Source organism: Palaemon carinicauda, chromosome 8 (assembly GCF_036898095.1).
Source record: "Palaemon carinicauda isolate YSFRI2023 chromosome 8, ASM3689809v2, whole genome shotgun sequence".
NCBI classification, from domain to species: domain Eukaryota; kingdom Metazoa; phylum Arthropoda; class Malacostraca; order Decapoda; family Palaemonidae; genus Palaemon; species Palaemon carinicauda.
In genome coordinates, this window is record NC_090732.1 from 137,666,734 (window position 1) to 137,686,825 (window position 20,092).

The following is a 20,092-nucleotide window of genomic DNA, read 5'->3' on the forward strand; positions in this document are numbered from 1 at the left end:
AGCTCTGGCGAGTAGGAGATCGCTGGCGCGTTGGAAGGCGTTGTACCTTCTCTGGATGTTCAGGAGAGCGCTGGCGCGCAGGAGATCGCTGGTGCGTTGGGGAGCGTTGGTCCTTCACAGGCTGAAAAGCGCGCCCAGAAAGGCGCTGGCGAGCAGGAGATCGCTGGCGCGTTGGGGAGCGTTGATCATCCTCAAGATGAAGAGCGCGCCCAGGGGCGTGCTGGCAAGCAGGAGAACGCTGGCGAACAGGAGATCGTTGACGAGTAGGTGACGAAGATGACCTACGCTCAACTGCACGCAAGCGCGCAGGGGCCAGGGACTTAACCCCGGAGTCCTTTTCCCCCGAAGGGGACGGTGTCTGTAGGATTACAGGTGACGGCAGCACTGAAGATCTGGCAGGAGTAGGGGATCGTGAACGATCCGCAGAGAGATCAAGGGATGTTGCAGGTATGACCTTCTCCTGACGAGGTAGTTCCTCCGCAGGGGGAGGAGAAGGAGACCCAAAGAGGCGCCTCTTCACCCCTTTATAGGGAGAAGGGAGCCCCCTCTCTCGAAGAGGCCTACGGACCTTACGTCAAATGTGACCCCTGGGTAAGGAGCCAGGGTCATCGGTCCTTCGAAGAGGTGTCTCTGAAAGCGCGCTCCCCGGGGGGGAGACGAGCTCGCAGGAGAGACCGGAGGACCCACCTTCCCCTTCGAAGGCTGCGCGGAAGGGAGAGGTGAGTCTTCAGCAACATCCGAGGCAGCAGGATCAAGGGTTTGACTTGTCATGTCAGAAGGGACAGTCAAAACAGCGTTGACAATGTCCAAAGGATAAACCTCCGGAATTACCGGCGACTGTTTGACTGCAGCCCCCCAGCTGCAACAAGTCAAACAGGCCTTCCTTGGAGGGAGTGCCCTTAAGCCCCAAGTAAGCCCAAAGCTGAAATAAACCATGGTTAGATACCGTACAGTCAAATTCACCAAAATATAAAATATCCTCCCTCGGGGGAGGAGAGGGAACAACCTCGCTAAGGGAGGCCATGCCCTCTCCACCACCCCGAGGTTGGCAAAAACACCTAGGGCCTGCGATCTCACTCGGCGGTTTCACAGGTGAAGCCGAACGAGAGAGACCTTCGGAGGAGGTTCGGGTGGCGCAAGAGGAGTCCTTAGAGACCTCCTTCTTCAAAGTCACCTTCGAAGGAGATCGGTCTCTCTTGGACTTCTTCTTACGCCTACGGCCGAACTTCTCCCACTGGGAGGCAGACCACTCCCTGCACACATTTTCCTTGTCAAACCGTTGACCTCGGCAAAGGGGGCAAAGGGCGTGAGGATCCGTATCCATAGAGGACATAAAAGTCCCGCACGGGCGATTAGGAAGTCCAGGGCAAGTACGCATTGTTATAGAGTCGAGGCCAACTTCACACACAAACTGTTTAAAGAGAAAGCAGAAAACTATTAAAGGCTGTCAAGCGAGGGTGAGAGCAGAAACGTCTGATCATCACCCGAGCCAAAAGTGAATTGAGCTATTCACAGTGTGTGAGGGGGGGAGGGGTGGCTAGCTACCCCTTCCCTACCCCCCCCCCGCTAACTAGCGAGGGGGTAGTTAACCCTAGTTAAAATTTAATGGCTCGTCATTTCAGCTCCGCCAAAATAATACCCCAAAGTAGCCTAAATAGCGTGGTTTGTATTAGGTTACGGAACAATGTCGATTTCCGCCAGAAATTATTATAAAAAAATATTCAAAACACTTATGACACCATAATCTCATTTATTAAAACCAGTGGCTTGGATGACCACGGAGGTAGCAGCAGTAGGGGAATCAGCATTATGAAGCTTCATCGGTGGTGGATAATGTGTGAAGGTGGGCTGTGCCACCCTAGCAGTACCAGCCAAACTCAGTTGAGTCACTTGTCAGGCTGGGAGGAAAATAGAGAGGAAACGTCCCCTTTTTTATTTCATTTGTTTGATGTCGGCTACCCCCCAAAATTGGGGGAAGTGCTTTGGTGTATGTATGTAAGTAAAAGATATTGATAAAATATGACAAATTCGTAAATAATTTGTAATTTTCCTAACTATACAAACCTTAGCTATTTAATAGGGGTATTACTTTTGGCGTAGCTGAAATGACGAGCCATTAATTTTTAACGAGGGTTAACTACCACACCGCTAGTTAGCAGGGGTGGGGAGGGTAGCTTGCTACCGGTCCCACTCACACACCTGTGATTGAGCTCACTTTGCTTGGAGGTAGGACTTCACGGGGGATAGGGCTGGCGGGCAAGTTTGGTTAAATAGCTTAGGTTTGTATAGTTAGGAAAAATACAAATTATCTTCGAATTTGTCACTTGTTTCTTAACTGGAATACAAACCACGCTATTTAATAGGGGTGACTCACCCATTAGGAAGGGTGGACGTCCCAGCCAGTCTGGCTTTTTGGCTTTGCCCAGGGGTTCCTTATGAGTGTGTTAGCACTCAAGAAATAAAGTCCCTTCATCTCGCTAAAATATTGCAACGCAAGGTCTGCAGCCAACGCAAGCTGTGTGTGAAGATATGTAGAAGTGTGACTCGTCCTAGAAAGCTGTTCCGAAGTACCTTAGATGGAAAACTGTGCACTAGGACTTTCCCAATACAACCTCGTCAGGGTATGGGGACGTAACAGTATTAATCTTAATACTAGGAACACAAAGGAGCATGGTTTACCTGCAATGGTTTGAGGTCAGCTATGCAGAGAACCCAGGATGTTGCTTTCCCCAAGAGAGGGGAGGATGAAGAAAAGAATAAGGGCCAGTCAAACCTTTTCATTCATGCAGACTAAAACCGGATAACATTGCCCTCAATCTTCTGCTACTTGTCCAGTAAGGAGCTTGAGGTTTTAAACCAGCTGTTGTGCAGCCCCCACAGGACCGATAGAAAACATAGTCTCCTGTGGGTCACGTCTTGCAGGTAGTGGGAAGTGAATGTGTTCCGACGTTTCCATACCCCAGCTTGAAGAACCTGTGTCACTGAGCAATTTCTTTTGAAGGCCAGGGACGTAGCTATGCCCCAAACATCATGTGCTCTGGGGCGACGTGACGGAGGAGGGTCTAGATTCAGTGCAAGGTCAATGACCCTGCGAATCCATGCTGAGATGGTGTTCTTGGTGACCCTCCTCTTAGTCCTTCCTGTGCTGACGAATAGTGCTGGCACACGAGGATGGGCTGCAGCTGTTCTCTTGAGGTACAGCCTCAAGCTCCTTACTGGGCATAGTAAGATATGGTCTGGGTCATTTGTTAAAGTACGGAGACTACAAATCCAGAAAGAGTCGAATCGAGGATCGGCTACTGCCGGGTTCTGAGTCTTAGCAATAAACTCAGGGACAAAGCTGAACGTTACCTCTCCCCATCCCCTTGAATGGGCGAAGTCATATGAGACACCATGAAGTTCGCTGACTCACTTGGCCTTGGAGACCATGAAGTTCGCTGACTCGCTTGGCCAAGGACAAAGCAAGCTGGAACACCGTCTTCCAAGTCAGGTGGTGATCTGATGCCTGGCGTAATGGTTCATAGGGAGGTCTCTTAAGAGACCTGAGAACTCGAACCACATTCCATTGGGGAGGTCTCATTTCCGACTGGGGGCAGGTGAGTTCATAACTCCGTATGAGGAAAGAAAGTTCTAGCGATGAAGAAATGTCCATTCCTTTCAGTCTGAAGGCGAGGCTTAAGGGTGAGCGATAGCCTTTCACTGCTGAGACGGATAGGCGCATTTCTTCATGCAAATACACGAGGAACTCCGCTATTGCTGCAATAGTGGCATCGAGTGGAGAGATACCCCTTCCACGACACCAACCACAGAAGACTTTCCACTTCGCCTGGTAGACTGCTGCTGATGATTTCTGTAGATGTCCAGACATTCTAATCGCAACTTCTTGCAATAATCCTCACTCAGAGAGGAGATGCTGGATAGTTTGCAGGCGTGAAGTCGTAGCTAAGCTACGGCCTTGAGGAAGATGTTGGTGTGTGGTTGTCTGAGTAGATTGTGCCGTGGAGGGAATTCTCTTGGTGGCTCCGTTACGAGTTGCAAAAGGTTCGGGAACCATTCTGCATGATGCCATAGTGGAGTTATGAGGGTCATTGAAAGATTGACCGATGTTCTGGTCTTGTTGAGTACCCTCCTCATCAGACAATACGGGGGAAAGGCGTAAACGTCGATGTTGTCCTACCATTGTTGGAAAGCATCTTGCCAGAGAGCCTTGGGGTCTGGGACTGGGTAACAGTACAGCGGGAGCCTGAAGTTTAGGGCCGTTGCGAAGAGGTCCACAGTCGAAGAACCCCACAAAGTCAGGAATTTGTTGGCTCCTAGATGATCCAAAGACCACTCGGTACTCACTATCTGAGATGCTCTGCTCAGGTTGTCGGCGAGCACATTCCTTTTGCCCGGAATGAAGCAAGCCGATAGTGGTAGAGAGTGGATTTCGGCCCATCTCAGTATCTCTACTGCTAGATGGGATAGTTGCTGCGAAAAAGTACCTCCTTGTTCGTTGATGTAGGCCACTACTGTGGTGTTGTCGCTCATCACCACCACAGAGTGACTTGCCAGGTACGGTTGGAACTGTTGAAGGGCCTTCATCTCTAGGAGATTTATTTGGAGGTACTTTTCTGACTCTGACCAGAGGCCTGAGGTTGTGTGGTGCAGCAAGTGGGGGGCCCTCCCACCCTTTTTTTTGAGGCGTCCGAAAACGGCATCAAATCCGGGGGGAGGACGAGAAGATCCACTCCCTTTCGTAGATTCTCGTCTGTCACCCACCACTGGAGGTCTGTCAGTTCCGCAGGTCCCATGGGGATCTGGATGTCCAGGGAGTCGTATGCTTGATTCCACCGGGACTTGAGGCGCCACTGGAGGAATCTCATCCTGAGGCGACCATTGGGAACTAGACGGGCCAGCAATGAAAGGTGACCGAGGAGACTTAGCCACGATTGGACTGGAAGTTCTTCTTGTTTGAGAAAAGGTCTTGCGACCTTTCTCAGCCTTGTTATCCTGTCGTCTAATGGGAAGGCTTTGTGGAGAGTGGTGTCTATAATCATGCCTAAGTATACCAGTCTTTGAGTGGGAAGCAGAGTGGACTTGGAAATTTACCATGGTCCCCAGATCCTGGCAAAGTCTCAGAAGTTTGTCTCGGTGTTGAAGAAGAGTTGACACAGAGTCTGTTAGGATTAGCCAGTCGTCCAGATAATGGAGGAGACGGATGCCAATCATGTGTGCCCAAGATGATACTAGGGTGAACACTGATGAAGACTTGTGGTGCTGTGGAAAGACCAAAGCACAGCACCTTGAACTGGTATATTCTGTTGTCCAGGCTGAATCTTAAGTACTTCCTTGAAGACAGATGGACTGGGATCTGGAAATACGCGTCTATTAGATCCAGTGTGCACACGAGGTCTTGTGGTCTTACTGCTAGTCTGACCGTGTCTGCCGTTTCCATGCTGAATGGAGTTTGTTTGACATAACTTGTTCAGAGCCGAGAGGTCGATGACTGGTCTCCAGCCTCCAGAAACCTTCTTTACAAGAAAGAGTCGACTGAAGAAGCCTGGGGATCCGTCGACGACTTCTTAGAGAGCGCCCTTCTTCAACAGGGTCTGGACTTCTGCCTGGAGGGCTTGCCCCCTTGCCGATCCCATGGCAAGGGAGTTCAATGACACTGGATTTGGGGTCTGGGGAGGTAGAGATGTTATGAACGGGACGCGATATAATAGACTGATCACGGAGATTATCCAGGAATTGGTCCCGAGTTGCTTCCAACTGTTTGCGCAACTCTGTAGGCATCCCCCCACTGGTGAAAATGCAGGGGGACTGCCTATCATAGTGTTTGCAGCCTCTGCTGCGCCCTCTAGGAGTTTTACCTCCCCTGGAGGATCTTTTGCCTTTCCAGTCTTTGACAGGAAAGGGCTTAGACACCATTGTCTTCGCTGCAGTTGTCGTCGTAGTGCTCTTGGTTGGACGGGACTGCTGTGGTGCTGGAGGTTTATAGGGCTTAGATGTTAAAGCCCTATGGAGGAGGGAGTCTTGATGGGACTTCCTCCACCTCTCAGCAGCATGTTCCACATCCTTAGGCTCTAACAGAACAGACCCCTCTATGGAGGAATGTCTAAGCCTATTGATCTCGGCACTAGGGAAATTCTGGTGGAATCTCTCAGTTACTGCATCCCGACGTTTCAGGATGGTATTTTACCACAAGTTCGAGACATGATGGGCAAGAAACTCAATCGTGCGAATACCTGAGAGAAGGAAGGTTTCCATAGTTTCCTGGTACGTTCCTTGGAGAAATCCTCAAATCATACCAGGATACCTAAGGTCCCCAACCAGATATCAAGCCATGAAGTAGCTTGCATAACATACTTCATGACCTTCTCCCGGTTGAGGATCTCGGCTGCCGAGAACGAGACCTGCTGGTTGGAGAGTCTCTCAAGAGGGACTCCCCTGGTTAGCTCTTCCAGCGAGTGGTGAAGTGGCAGCACTGAACAAGGCTCCTCCAGTATCTCAAAGTACCTCCCCTGCTGTACGCGAGGAGTTGGGAGGAGCTTGTTTGTGGTACCAGAACGGTTGGAGGAGGACATCTTAGAGAGCTGCTGGGCAATCTTGTCCCTGGTACTCTTTACCCCTTGAGACCAGGGTAGAGCTGCATTGGTTTTAAGAGGGTTTTTGAGTACCAAAGACACAGTCTATGACCGTGTCTTTGCCCTCTCGAGGGAGGATCTCCAGGTCGGAAAACCTGTTGAGAACCCTCATTAGAGTCAGAATCTGCCAAAATGCGTGTTCTGACTCCTGCTGGTCTCCTCCTGTTGTAGGACTTGCAGCGAAGTCTCCTTCTATCCCCAAAGGCTCTTTTTGGGGAGAGTCGCGGACATTCCCCGAGTGGCTGGCTGGCTCCATGCTAGCCCTAGTGGAGGACTTTGGCAATGTTTTGGGGTCTTTAGATTCCTTCCAGGGAAGAATGTAAGATTCCAACATTGATGAGTGTTGCATGTCCCTTCTATTCCCGGACTGTGAGAAACTCTCGCCGTGAAGAGAGGTTTCCTCCATTGGTGTGATGAGGGAAAATCTCTCTTCGGATGGTTCCTTTGGTGATGGGAGATCTTCGTCCAAAAGGGAACGAGTTAGTCCAAGAAATAGGAGGAACTTGCCTTGATGGTCTGAGTGGAGTCAGTTACGCCCCCGGGGAAGTGACCACGTCCAGAACTCCTCTTTTCCTCTTCAAAGGGGTAGAGGAAGCCATGGTTCCATGTCCTAGATAAGAGAGGACAGGCTTCAAAGCCTGGTTTACGGCTCTGAACAAGGCACTGAACCAGGGCTGTTGGCTGACAGACGCACTGTCAGACATACCCCCTGAAGGGAAAGGGACCGAAGGATCCCTGGGAGGAGTTACTAGAATGGGTGGGTTCGCCTAAGGAAGTAGCTTTGGGATCTTGAACCCCTATGCATGTTTCTCTTCTCCCACAATGCACGGTGGTCTGCGCTTGCGGGGAGGGGAATGAGGCGACGACGACCTTGCCGGACATCGTTCCTTGTGATGCGCAAGCTCGCGCGCGGGAGGCCGCTGGCGCTCGCGGGCGGGAGGCCGCTGGCGCTCGCGGGCGGGAGGCCGCTGGCGCTCGCGGGCGGGAGGCCGCTGGCGCTCGCGGGCGGGAGGCCGCTGGCGCTCGCGGGCGGGAGCCGCTGGCGCTCGCGGGGGGGGGAGGCCGCTGGCGCTCGCGGGGGGGGGGGGGGGGGAGGCCGCTGGCGCTCGCGGGGGGGAGGCCGCTGGCGCTCGCGGGGGGGAGGCCGCTGGCGCTCGCGGGCGGGAGGCCGCTGGCGCTCGCGGGCGGGAGGCCGCTGGCGCTCGCGGGCGGGAGAACGCTGGCACTCGCGCGCTGGGGACACTGTTGGCGCGAGCGCGGGGGACACTGTTGGCGCGAGCGCGGGGGACACTGTTGGCGCGAGCGCGGGGGACACTGTTGGCGCGCGTCTGTCGAAGAATTAGGGCGTGCAGTAGAATCATGATGGGCATGCGGAAGAATGTAGGCGCGCGTGTTTAGGAGAGAGAGGGCACGCACGCCGCGCGCATCTCTGTGAGTGCGCGCAGGAGAAAGATGGCACGCAGGTGAGCGCAAGGCTGACGAGCGCTGGAGCGCCAGTAAAAGATGGCGCGCAGGTGAGGGCAACAGGGTTGTTGCCTCACCTACGAACTTGGGTGCAGGAGAGTGATGGTGCGCAGGTTTTGACTGGCGCGCAAGATGGCGCTCAAAAGAGAGTGATGTGGGGTGCACATGTTGGCACGCTGGAGAGCGCTGTTGCGCAGGAGAACGTTGGTGCGCAGGAGAACGTTGGTGCACAGGTGGGCGCTGGCGAGTGTGCGCATGTGGGCGTGCATGGCGCGTGGTAGAACTCTGGTCTGGTAGGCGTGTAAGCGCATGTTGGCGCGTAAACGCGTGAGGCTGTCCTGCGTAAGGGCGAGCAAGATGGGTGGTGCGCCGCAGTGTTGGGGCCTGACGAGCAGCTAGTGAGCGCTGGTTAGGTTGCGTGGGCGCGTGGTGCGCGGTACGTTGGCCAGCAATAGTGCACTCAGGAGGAGCCTTGTTAGGCCCATGCAGGAATGGTGATGGAAGGTCGGAAGGTCGGCAGGTCTGGCGGGTGGATGGTCGACGTGTCCTTCAAAAGGACGACTATCCACCGAAGGAGATAGCGAACGAACTGCAGAGAGGTCCAAGACCGAAGTCACAAAAATGGTTACAGGTGCAGTGATGGACAATCAGTCTAGAGGCTATTCTGCGGGGGACTACATAGACGACGTTGAACCAAAGAGGCGCCTCCTCACTGCAGGTGAAGGAAGCCCTCAAGGCGAGCCTTCCAACGGATGTGCCCTCTGGGGGCCGTTAGATCAGCAAGCTGACCGTCAGCAGCCCTCCGAAGAGGAGTCTCTGTAAGTGAACTCCCCCGAGGGAAAGAGACACTAGCAAGAGAGACTGATAATGAACTTAGTTTCCACCTCGGAGGATGGTCAGGAACGGGGGAAACTAAGCCGTCAGCTACCGCAGAGTCTGGAGTGGCAGAGGAGATGGATGACGCCGCATAAGACACCTCTGACATAACAACGTCGATAAGTGTCAAGTGTCTGATGGTGACGACGACTGCTTGACAGAAATACCCTGGCGGATGTAATCAAGCAAAACCTCCTTGGAGGGCGAACCTTTGAGCCCCAAGGAGGACCAAATCTGGAAAAGGGAAGTTAGTGATACGTCCTCCCCGGTGGGGGGGGGGGTGCTGCTTCGCTAGGGGAACCAACGTCATTTCTCGAGCCCCGAGGTTGGACAGAAATAATTCGGTCTACGCTACTACTCAACGGTCTCTCCAAAGAGACCGACCGAGTAGGAGCTTCGGAGGAGCTTCGGGCGACGGAAGAAGAGGCCTTGGTTTTTTTTTTCCTTCGAAGCAACCTTCGAAGGAGAAACATCCCACTTGGACTACTACTTCCACCGTCGCAAAAACCTCTCCCACTGGGAGAAAGACCACTTCCTACACTCACTACACGTGTTGACACTATCACACCGTTGGCCCCTGCAAGAAGGAAAAAGGGCCGGAGGATCAGTCTAGTCCGCCGACATGAATGTTCCACAGGGGAGGTCAGGAAGATCAGGGCAGGTGCGCATGGTCGCAGAGGCCAACTTCACGTACACAGTAATTTAGAAAAAGAAAGAACTAAAAGCGTTAATGGCTGCCAATTGTCGGCCGAGCCGAGAGCAAGTGAGCTCAATCACAGGTGTGTGAGGGGGAGCGGTAGCAAGCTACCCTCCCTACACCCGCTAACTAGCGGTGTGGGTAGTTAACACTCGTTAAAAATTAATGGCTCGTCATTTCAGCTACGCCGAAAGTAATACAGTACCCCTATCAAATAGCGTGGTTTGTATTCCAGTTACGGAACAAAGAAAAATTTACCAAAACTTTTACTGATTAAAAGTAACCGTAAATCATTACGGCTTGGCAAACAAAGTATAACAATACCGAAATTTACTGGTCAATACAATTTGTTTTATCCAAGCTCTAACATAAGCTAAATATTAGGTAAATTTATGGAAAAACACGGGACAACATCTCTATGAGGAAAAAACCTTTACTTCAGCCTAAATGATGTGCTTTCAACAAATTTGACCAATTTTTCTATTTCCACTGCAAATAAGCTGTACTACCGTTATGGAACCCCCATTCCTAAAGGGCACAGGTTTGGAACCTGATTTTGGGTGAGCAAAAACAGAAAAAAACATGATTAAATACTTAAATTTGTAACAGGGTACAAAACCTAACAAACCCACATAATCTAACCTAATAGTTCCCAGGTCACAACCCATAGACGGGGGGGCAACAGGACCCCGATTTTCCAGGTCACAAAACGTGATTATTCAACACTTTTGAGTAATATAAAAGGATACAGAACCTAACAAACCCACCTAACCTAACCTAGTAGTTCCCAGGTCACAACCCCTAGCCCGGGAGGGGGGGGGGGGGGTCCCGGACCTCTCTTCCCATTTCACCATACTTTGTGGATTTATTATGTATCCCAGAAAATAATGTATAGAGAAGAAAAGGTTAGTTTTACCATTATTAATAGATTCGCCATCATTTTTTTTTCATCTAAAACCCCTGGTTCCCACTGAGTGGCCCCCATTACCAGACACAGTATATTAGGGTAAATCTTATTAACAATTTATTTGTAAGGGAAATAAAGATAATTTTCAAAGAAAACAGGGTAAATTTATGATACTTTAAGTACAAGCAAAACTGAAATTCGCTATGAGAAATGGACGATTGCTGGCTAGTTTGGTATTTTCCTCTATATGTTTAATACGGGCTAGGGCATAATACTTTAGGTATCAGTCTATTAAAATGAGAAGTCTATTTCTTACTCTAAGTCCATTGTTTACATCTGGGAGACTGATGTAGAGTTACTGGCCCCCTGTTAGGGATTGTCATCTGGGAAGGGGAGTCCGGGGGCTTGCCCCCAGGCGAGTTGGTTAGATTCTGTACCCTTTTACAAATCACAAAAATGTTAAATAATCACGTTTTGGCCTGTTTTCAGCCACTTCCATGAACTAAATATTTTCCAACTGGTTATCTTGTGCTTATTTTGCATTTCTTACGATTTTTATTCCTGCAAATCACTCTAGTTTATGATATCCCCCCCCCCCAAGAAAACCCAGGTTTCCCACTGCGGTCCCCATAAGTCTATATATAAGGGGTCCAAAAACTCATGCTTGGGTGGTTTGCCCCAATAATCGTGATCAGAAATGCATAAAACACAAGATAGCGAGTAGGAAAAAATATATGGTTCATGTATTTGGCTAGAAATTAAAGTATCATATATTTACCGAAAACAGGAGTTTCCATATAGGCTATACCTGAATTCTTTTTTTAGTAAAGTTTATCCTATGTTTTCCTATAATAATAGGCTACCAATGTTAAACCGCGAAAGCCTAGACATATTGGCTTAACTTGAACTTAACACATCCAACTTACTCTATGGACAAGATTCATGGTATGACAACGAAACAATCTCCAATATATTTAGTGGATCTGAGAACAAAGCCCGCAGAAGGATATTGGGAGTTAAATGGCAGGACAGGATTAGAAATGAAACTATGGGAGATTACTTGAGTGCCATACGTGGATGACATCATGATGAGGGGTAGATGGAGATGGTTTGAGCATGCTCTTCGATTTCCCCAAGAGAGATTAATTCACCAAACATTCAGCTGATCTCCACAAGGCACTGGAAGAGTTTGGAAGACCTAGACCTACATAACTAAGGACTGATAAATGGAGAAGTATTGAATTAAATGCTCAAGATAGAGATGACTGGTGAAATCTAACCGAGGCCCTTCGAACCAATATGCGTAGGAGGAGAAGATGATGGCGATGATGATAATCATACAATACTGGCATTAGGCCAATGCAAACCAATAAAACATACAAAACCAGACTGAGCCTTCTTCAAGTCAGTATTTATACTTAAAAAAAAACACACGGCTAACCAGACAGAATTGTTACTACTTACCTAACCATCATATGTCTCATTGAATAATATCGATAGCTTAATTCCTCGTAAAATTACGAACACTGACAGAACTTTCACTACTGAACAACAATGTACACTAATGCAAGACAACAATTACTGCAGCCACCAAAAATTCACGAAAACGATTTTCGATATCGTTTCGGGATCCATAGTACCAAATTCATATTGTGTGGAATACATGAAATACTTCTGCTTTTTATGTTTTCGATACTATTTCCTTTACATTCTGTTAATTCATAAGAGAAGGCTTCTAAAACTCTAAAAGTAATAATAAAATCAAACGAAATCTTCATCTTCTAAGTTTATATTGGTCATATGAGCATACATGCTATCTTTAGATCTATCCAATAAAATATCTACTTTTCTTTTTTTTATGTACCATTTCCTTTCCTTTCTGATAAATTACAAGCTAAAATTTCAAGAAGTAAGAACAAAATAAAAATTAAGTATAATGAAATAACTTTGTATTGGTCATATGAGCATACATGGAAGGTCAGTTTGTTATCAACTACCATTTTTATGAAGTAAAAAAAGTAAGATTGCGGAGTAACTTCAAAGATTGTGGTGTTAGTTATTATTGCAATAAGTGCTCAAATCCGCTGTAGGTGATATCCATAACTAAATTGGGCTTGTTTCTTGATAAAATATCTGATTTATAAAACAAAGGAGATAAATTCCAAATTTACAAGATTCATCTGGAACACCAGCTAACTTCAGATGGCACCTTATACAAGATATCTGTGAGTATACTACATGCCTAAGTTTCATTATATTCATGTTTTTAATTACTTGACATAAACGAGAGGGCTGTGTCTCTCAAACTAGTTATTTGGTGTTTTGTGCATTTTGTAACCATTATTGTTTTTGTGCAGCCCAATGTTTTACATTGGGTTCTCCAGTCCGAATTCAATGTAAAAAAAATTGCAGATTCATTTTAACCCAACCTTAATTACAATATCCCACGTCCTAACGGTGATAGATATTTATTGGGGTGTATGTATGATGACGGCTGACTAAGAGTATGGCAGTGTAAGGGGGTTCGTTTAGTAAGAAGGTAAGGGCATGGCCTATAGGTTAGGTTAGGGGGGAGTTTAGGTTAGTTGGTGTCCATATTTTACGCTCGCTGGAGGAGCTGGCTGCTTATATTCAAAAGCTCCTATTTATCTATACTGCAACAGTACCAGTAGAAAACATCAAAATCTCATCCTCTCCCCTAGCCCATTATAGAGCCTGTGCCCTTATTCATCATAGGAAGAGAATGCATTCTCTCCCCAAATCCCGAGTTTACCTAACCTGACCTAGGCTGTCATTTTCTGACTGTACCCCCTCCACCCTGACATTGATGAAATACAGAGATATTTTTTAACGTAATCTAGCATGCTGGAGCTTTACTTAGCCTATAAGGTACCCCTGCACCTACTATATACCTAACCTGATTTGGAGTATTATAAATTTTGGAACATACCAAAAGAAATTGCAGCACAACCTTGCACATCATTTCTTAAATGACAAGGGAATCCATTTCTTCCTGCTAACATTGCACTGGTTATAAATTACACACAAAAATTCATTGCAACAATACCTTGCACATCATTCCCTATCTCCCTTTTAGCATTTCACAATTGCTCAGGTGAACACATTGCTTAACATAAGTTTTAGAATTACTCAATGCTTTTAGAGCTCATCTGTATTAAGAACCTCTGGGTATTTATGAATTTAGTAACAAAGTAATTTTTTGCCTGGGAGCCATTTATCAGTGGTAGAAATTACTGTACTTTTATGTAGATGCAAAATATCTTGAGGCCTTGATGTCCTATATACTGTAATATATAGGTTTAAAACCACTTTTTGTCTTAAGAACATCCTGGTATTTATGCATTGACTAAAAGAATAATTTTTTTCCTGAGAGTCATTCATCAGTGGGTAGCAATAACTGAGTACTGTGGTACCTCTGCATACGAATTTAATTCGTTCCGCAACCGACTTCGGATGTAGAAAATGTTCGGATGTAGAAACGAATTTTCCCATAAGAATACATGGTAATTCATTTAATTCGTTCCTCAGCCTAAAAACCCATAATAATTCCTTAATAAATGGCTACACATAGTTACACATAACAATAACATAACTGCATAATATGAAAGAAGCATGTAAAAAAAGATAATTATAAAGAAATAATAGATAAAAAATGTGTTTTATTGCCACTTAACCTTAGAGAAAGGCCAACGCAGGTGTAGGATTTGCTACGCCAGGAGGAGACGGACGATCGGCGAGAAGGTAGACATGGTGTTAACATGTTCTTTAAGTAAATACTCTCTCTCTCTCTCTCTCTCTCTCTCTCTCTCTCTCTCTCTCTCTCTCTCTCTCTCTCTCTCTCTCTCTCTCTCTCTCTCTCTCTCTCGTTCTTCTTCACTGTTAGTGTTAGAGACGTCTAATAATTTTTTTTTGAGAGAGAGAGAGATTAAACAAAAGTGAGAGATTAAACAAAAGTGTGTTGCGTACATATGATTTTTAACAGCGTTAACAAGTTGAAAGAGAGTTAAATGTAACTAAAAGAACAATATCAGAAAATCTGAATTCCTTTTATTAACTAAAACAAATATTGATACAAACACACTCGTGTGCGTATGCGCAAACACACACACACGCACGAGGAGACACGATCGGCGATGAGGTAGAGATGGTGACTGCGATAACATACCGTAACTTACACTACGGAAATTTTAATCTAACTTAGCTTATTTATTTTTTTTTTTTTATATTTATATTTCATATTTTTTACATTTTTTTATCTTTTGATTTTTTATTTTCATCACTTTCAGTGACGAGTTACGGTATGTTATCGCAGTCACCATCTCTACCTCCTCCCCGACTGTCTCTCTTACTGCGTAGCAATTCTTGCACATGTGTGTGTGTTTGTGCATACGCACACGCACACGAGTGTGTTTGTATCAATATTTGTTTTAGTTAATAAAGGAATTCAGGTTAGCTGTTATTACTTTCTTAGTTACATTTAATTGTTTTTCAACTTGTTGACGCTGTTAAAAATCATATGTGTGGTATCATGTAGTCCCATGTAGCTATGAATAAAGGGCAGTCTCTACCTAGCACCCAAGCCATCAAGACCTGTCTTTTAATCACTGCAACCTCTTGCATATTATATCATGGTGGCAGCGTGGTAACGCAACCCACGCCATTCCATCAACAAACCCGGACCATAGAGACACTTCACATACCTCTCCTGTCCGTAATAACTGATAAGAGGATTCATAATCGGCCCAAGTTTATTACCAGCGGCCGCAGATGACGCCATTTTCACCCGACGGCAACTGGACAAAGACTGTCATACCGGCCCAGATAACAACCGTACATTACTTATATCGTCAGGATATGGCATAGAATGGACATTAGTGCACCTTGATTACAGTGAGAATAGTGAAGAAAGTTGTGAATAGATTACTTACAAGTATTTTGGCCATTGTTATCCGCGCACTACTTCACAAAATGAGCCAAACAACGACGTACATTCAGCAGTGTAAACAAAACTGAAAACCGTGCCGACTACCAGTGACAAATTTTTGTAGCGATTTCCATACTCTTATTGTATGTCTCTCTTTGTGAACCGTAAACTATGTTATTAATCCAATCACTATCTATCTATTGTGTAACACTCGAAACCAAATCCAATCATGGCCCAGCCTAAATGCCCAAGTATGGACTGGGCTCACCAGCCCCTGGCCGAGTCGTTTCGTGCATTCAAGGCGCGCATGAACTTATACCTCGAAGATCAGGAAGTCACAGACCCGGGCAAGCAAGCAACTAAAATTAAAATTGCCCTCGGCGATGAGGGCATGAGGCGTATCTTGGCGAGCGGCCTCACTGAACAGGAGCAACGTGTGCTGCAGAACATATGGAGGCTTATTGAAAGTGAGGTTGATGCAACGGTCAAAATAAATTTCCGAGTTCACCGCCTCGAATTTGCAAATACCAAACAGAAACCTGCTGAAACAGTCAATTCCTGGCCAGACTCCGTGAAAAAGCGACAAAGTGCGAGTTTGAAGACAGAGAACTCAACGAACGACTTATCGAAATGACCATACTACGAACACAATTCGAAGAATTTTGGAAAGAACTCCTAACTAAACCGAAGGGCTATGCTGTGAGCAACGTTCTAGAGAGAGGTCGGGAATACGAGGCCATTGCGGCCTCCACGGCATCATTACGCTCCATACAGATGAGCTCTGAGAACACAAGTAGGCCTACAAGCCATACCAATGTGGATGCAATTCGAAGGGAAAGCAACGAGCCACGGAACAAACTACAAACCACGGACAACCCCTGCTGGAACTGTGGGCTTAGCCATCCCATAAGGTCATGCCCTGCTTACAATGACAGATGCAGTGGTTGTGGCATCAAGGGGCACTGGAAAAAGATGTGCCGCAAAACTGATGGAGGCAGAACAATGCCAGGAGACAACATGCAGCAGACACAACGTCAGAGCAAGACAAGAGGGCGCTCCTACCGACGGCCGAATCGGGCTCCTAACCACAGGCAACACGAAGTCATGGTTAATGAAAACCCTAATCTTGATGAAGAAACAGATTATATGCCAAACTTCGACATGATAACGATATCCGACATAGGAGTGGCACCGAAACGAGAAGCATTCTCAAAGCTCATGGTCAAGCATGAAAACCCCCCAGCCTATGGGCCCCTGAAACTCAAAATCGACACAGGTTCCGGTGGCAATACACTGCCCTTGCGGACATACAAGCAAATGTTTGGTGATGCACCCACCAGCCTCGTACTATCCCCAGAACCGTCAGTAAGACTAACATCATACAGTGGCGACAATATTCCCTGCCTAGGGTCACTAATGCTCAGCGTCCGCAAACTCAGCAACCCAGCATTCTCGCAAGAAAAGTTCTTCGTGGTTGATGTGTCTGGTCCAGCCATCATTGGCCTTCCCTCATGCCAAAAACTTGGTATTGTGGATATCAATGTCAACGACGTTACTGGAATACCTGAGCAACCAAGCCAACAAGGCCCTATTAGGTCAGTCGAACAACTAAAAGCGCAATTCCCAGCACAGTTTGACTGTATCGGCAAACTAAAAGAGCCCGCGATGCTCCACCTCAAGGATGACGCGATACCTTTCTGTGATCCGCCCCGTAAGGTGAGTATCCACCTGAAGCCCCGCATCAAGTCCGAGCGTGACACTATGGAGAAAGAGGGGGTTATCAGACGCGTAATAGCACACACAGAATGGTGTAGCAGCCTTGTGTATGTCACAAAACCCGATGGAAGCCTACGGATCTGCCTGGACCCCAAGCGGCTCAACCAAAACCTCAAAAGATGTCCCCATAAGATTCCCACTCTAGAAGAGATCAACCCGGTATTCTCCAAAGCGAAAGTGTTCTCCAAGCTAGACGCCAAAGCAGGCTACTGGAGTATACCGCTACACGAGGACTCACAACTACTGACAACGTTCCGAACACCACACGGCCGGTATTGTTGGACAAGGCTACCATTCGGGCTGAATGTAAGCCAGGACATATTTCAAGCCAGGATAGACTCCATCATCGAGAATCTCCCAAGTGTTGTTGGCATCGCTGATGACGTGGCAATATGTGGGAAAGACCAGTCGGAACACGACAAAAACCTGATGGGGTTCATGCAGCGTGCAGCCCAACACGGACTCAGCCTAAACTCGAAGAAATGCTCCATTTCAAAACCAGAAATCGAGTTTTTCGGAACACGCTATACCAGCAAGGGCATGATGCCAGACCCGTCAAAGGTACACGACCTGCATAGCATGCCGTCACCCTCCAATAAAGAGGAACTACAGAGATTCCTGGGAGTAATGACTTACCTCAGCCCCTATGTACCACATTACCCAGCTCAGTCACAAAGACTTCGAGATCTGGTCAAGGAAGATGTGCCCTTCCAATGGGAAGAAGACCATGAATCCACCTATCAACACCTGAAATGCCAAATAGCACCATCAAGCACGCTGTCTTACTATGACCCAACTCGACCCGTGACTCTTGAAGTCGATGCATCGCAAAAAGGCCTCGGGGCGGCCCTCATCCAAGACGGAAAGGTAATAGCCTTCGCCAGCAAAGCCCTGACACCAACGCAGGCAAATTACAGCAATATCGAGCGAAAGGCCCTTGGACTAGTACACGGCGTGCAACGATTTCATACCTACCTATACGGAAGAGACTTCGAAGCTGTCACTGACCACAAACCCCTCGTTAATATCTGGGAGAAGCCACTGATCAGTGCCCCACCTAGACTACAACGTCTCTTCTTGAAACTGCAGGGGTATGACATGAGGGTCAAGTACAAGGAAGGACGAACCCTTGTACTCTCCGACGCCCTATCATGCCTTCCTAACCCACAAAATGACAAGGAAATCCCTTTGGATACACGAGTGGACGGACTGGAACTAGATGACATCGACGTGATATCAGTTGCACTCATAAAATTTGGTCTCCAGATTTTGGAAGAGGTCCGCCATAGGTCTGACACCAACCCAGTGCTGCGCACTCTCAAGCATACTATCATCGAGGGTTGGCCTACCTCAGTAAAAGGCTGTCACCCCGATATCCGCCAGTTTTTCTCATACAGAGAATGCCTTGCCGTGGAAGACGGAGTCATATTCAAAGGGCGACAAGTTATCATCCCCAAAGAGGTCAGAGGTCGTATACTGGACCAGCTCCACCGGTCCCACCAAGGGATCACAAAAACACAAGCCCTGGCACGGGAGTGTGTATTCTGGCCCAACATTGCAAAGGATATAGAGGACAAGGTCAGGGCATGTGACATATGCCAGAAGTACCAGCCCCAGCAAAGTCCTAGTGAAACCACGCATCATGACATTCCTCCAATGCCCTGGTTCAAAGTCGCTTCGGACATCTTCCAAATTGGCCACAAGACATATTTGATCACAACTGATTATTTCACAAAATTCCCGATAGTCACCGAACTAAAAAACCTGTCATCTGAAAGTGTGGCCAACCGCCTCAAATTCCTGTGTTCGCTGTTCGGATGCCCCAAAACCCTGGTCTCAGACAATGGACCTCAATACACGGGAGCAGCCATGAGGGACTTCACAAAAGCCTGGGGTATTGAGCACATCACATCAAGCCCACATTACCCTCAGTCCAATGGCCTTGCGGAGCGCGCAGTTGGAACATGCAAGGCGATTATCAAAAAATGCCTTGAGACAGGCGGTGATGTGCATACTGCATTACTCCACTTACGGGCCACCCCGATCGACAATAAGACAACCAGCCCCGCAGAGCTCATGTTTGGTCGCAATGTGACCACTGACCTACCAGGCAGATACGAACCACATCTCGCACACATCACGACCCGCAACCACCTCCAGGACCGCCTAGGACCAAATCGGACATAACGGCACTTCACAGACCTCCAACCCGAACAACCAGTCCGCATATTCGACAAGGCCTGCCACACATGGGTGCCAGGCAGAGTGGTACGTAAGTCAGAAGAACCCCAATCATACATTCTTGTAGGGGCCAACGGTGTGATAGTGTCAACAAGTGTAGGGAGTGGTCTGCCTCCCAGTGTCTCAGTGGGAGAGATTTTCGTGATGGTGGAAGAAGAAGTCCAAGTGGGGTGTTTCTCCTTCGAAGGTTGCTTCAAAGGAAGAAAAACCCAAGGCCTCTTTTTCCGTCGCCCAAATCTCCTCTGAAGCTCCTACTCGGTCAGTCTCTTCCGAGAGACCGTCGAGTAGTTGCTTAGACCGAATTATTTCTACCCAACCTCGGGTCTTGAGAGATGACGTTGCTTCCCCTAGAGAAGCAGCTCCACCTCTCCCCCGGGGGAGGCTGTCACTAACTTCCCTCTTTTAGATTTGGTCCTCCTTGGTGCTCACGGGTTCGCCCTCCAATGAGGTTTTGGTTGATTATATCCACCTGGGTGATGCTGTGAAGCAATCGTCGTCACTGTCAGAGGTAGATTCCCTGACTCTAGTCGACATTGTGGTGTCAGAGGTGTCCCATG

General features: G+C 47.7%; 1 protein-coding gene and 1 long non-coding RNA gene across 2 annotated transcripts in view; one reads left to right on the plus strand and one right to left on the minus strand.

Moving 5' to 3' along the window:
• LOC137645969 (uncharacterized) overlaps positions 1-12,288 on the minus strand; it is a 209,604-nt gene extending 197,316 nt beyond the window's left edge. Inside the window, exon 1 of the long non-coding RNA XR_011045368.1 lies at positions 12,038-12,288. This is a non-coding gene — a long non-coding RNA (uncharacterized lncRNA). The remainder of the gene's footprint in view (positions 1-12,037) is intronic.
• Positions 12,289-12,566: 278 nt separating this feature from the next.
• LOC137645965 (dynein intermediate chain 2, ciliary-like) overlaps positions 12,567-20,092 on the plus strand; it is a 469,865-nt gene continuing 462,339 nt past the window's right edge. The window contains exon 1 of the mRNA XM_068379045.1: positions 12,567-12,798. The gene's annotated coding sequence lies outside the window, so the exon portion shown is untranslated. The remainder of the gene's footprint in view (positions 12,799-20,092) is intronic.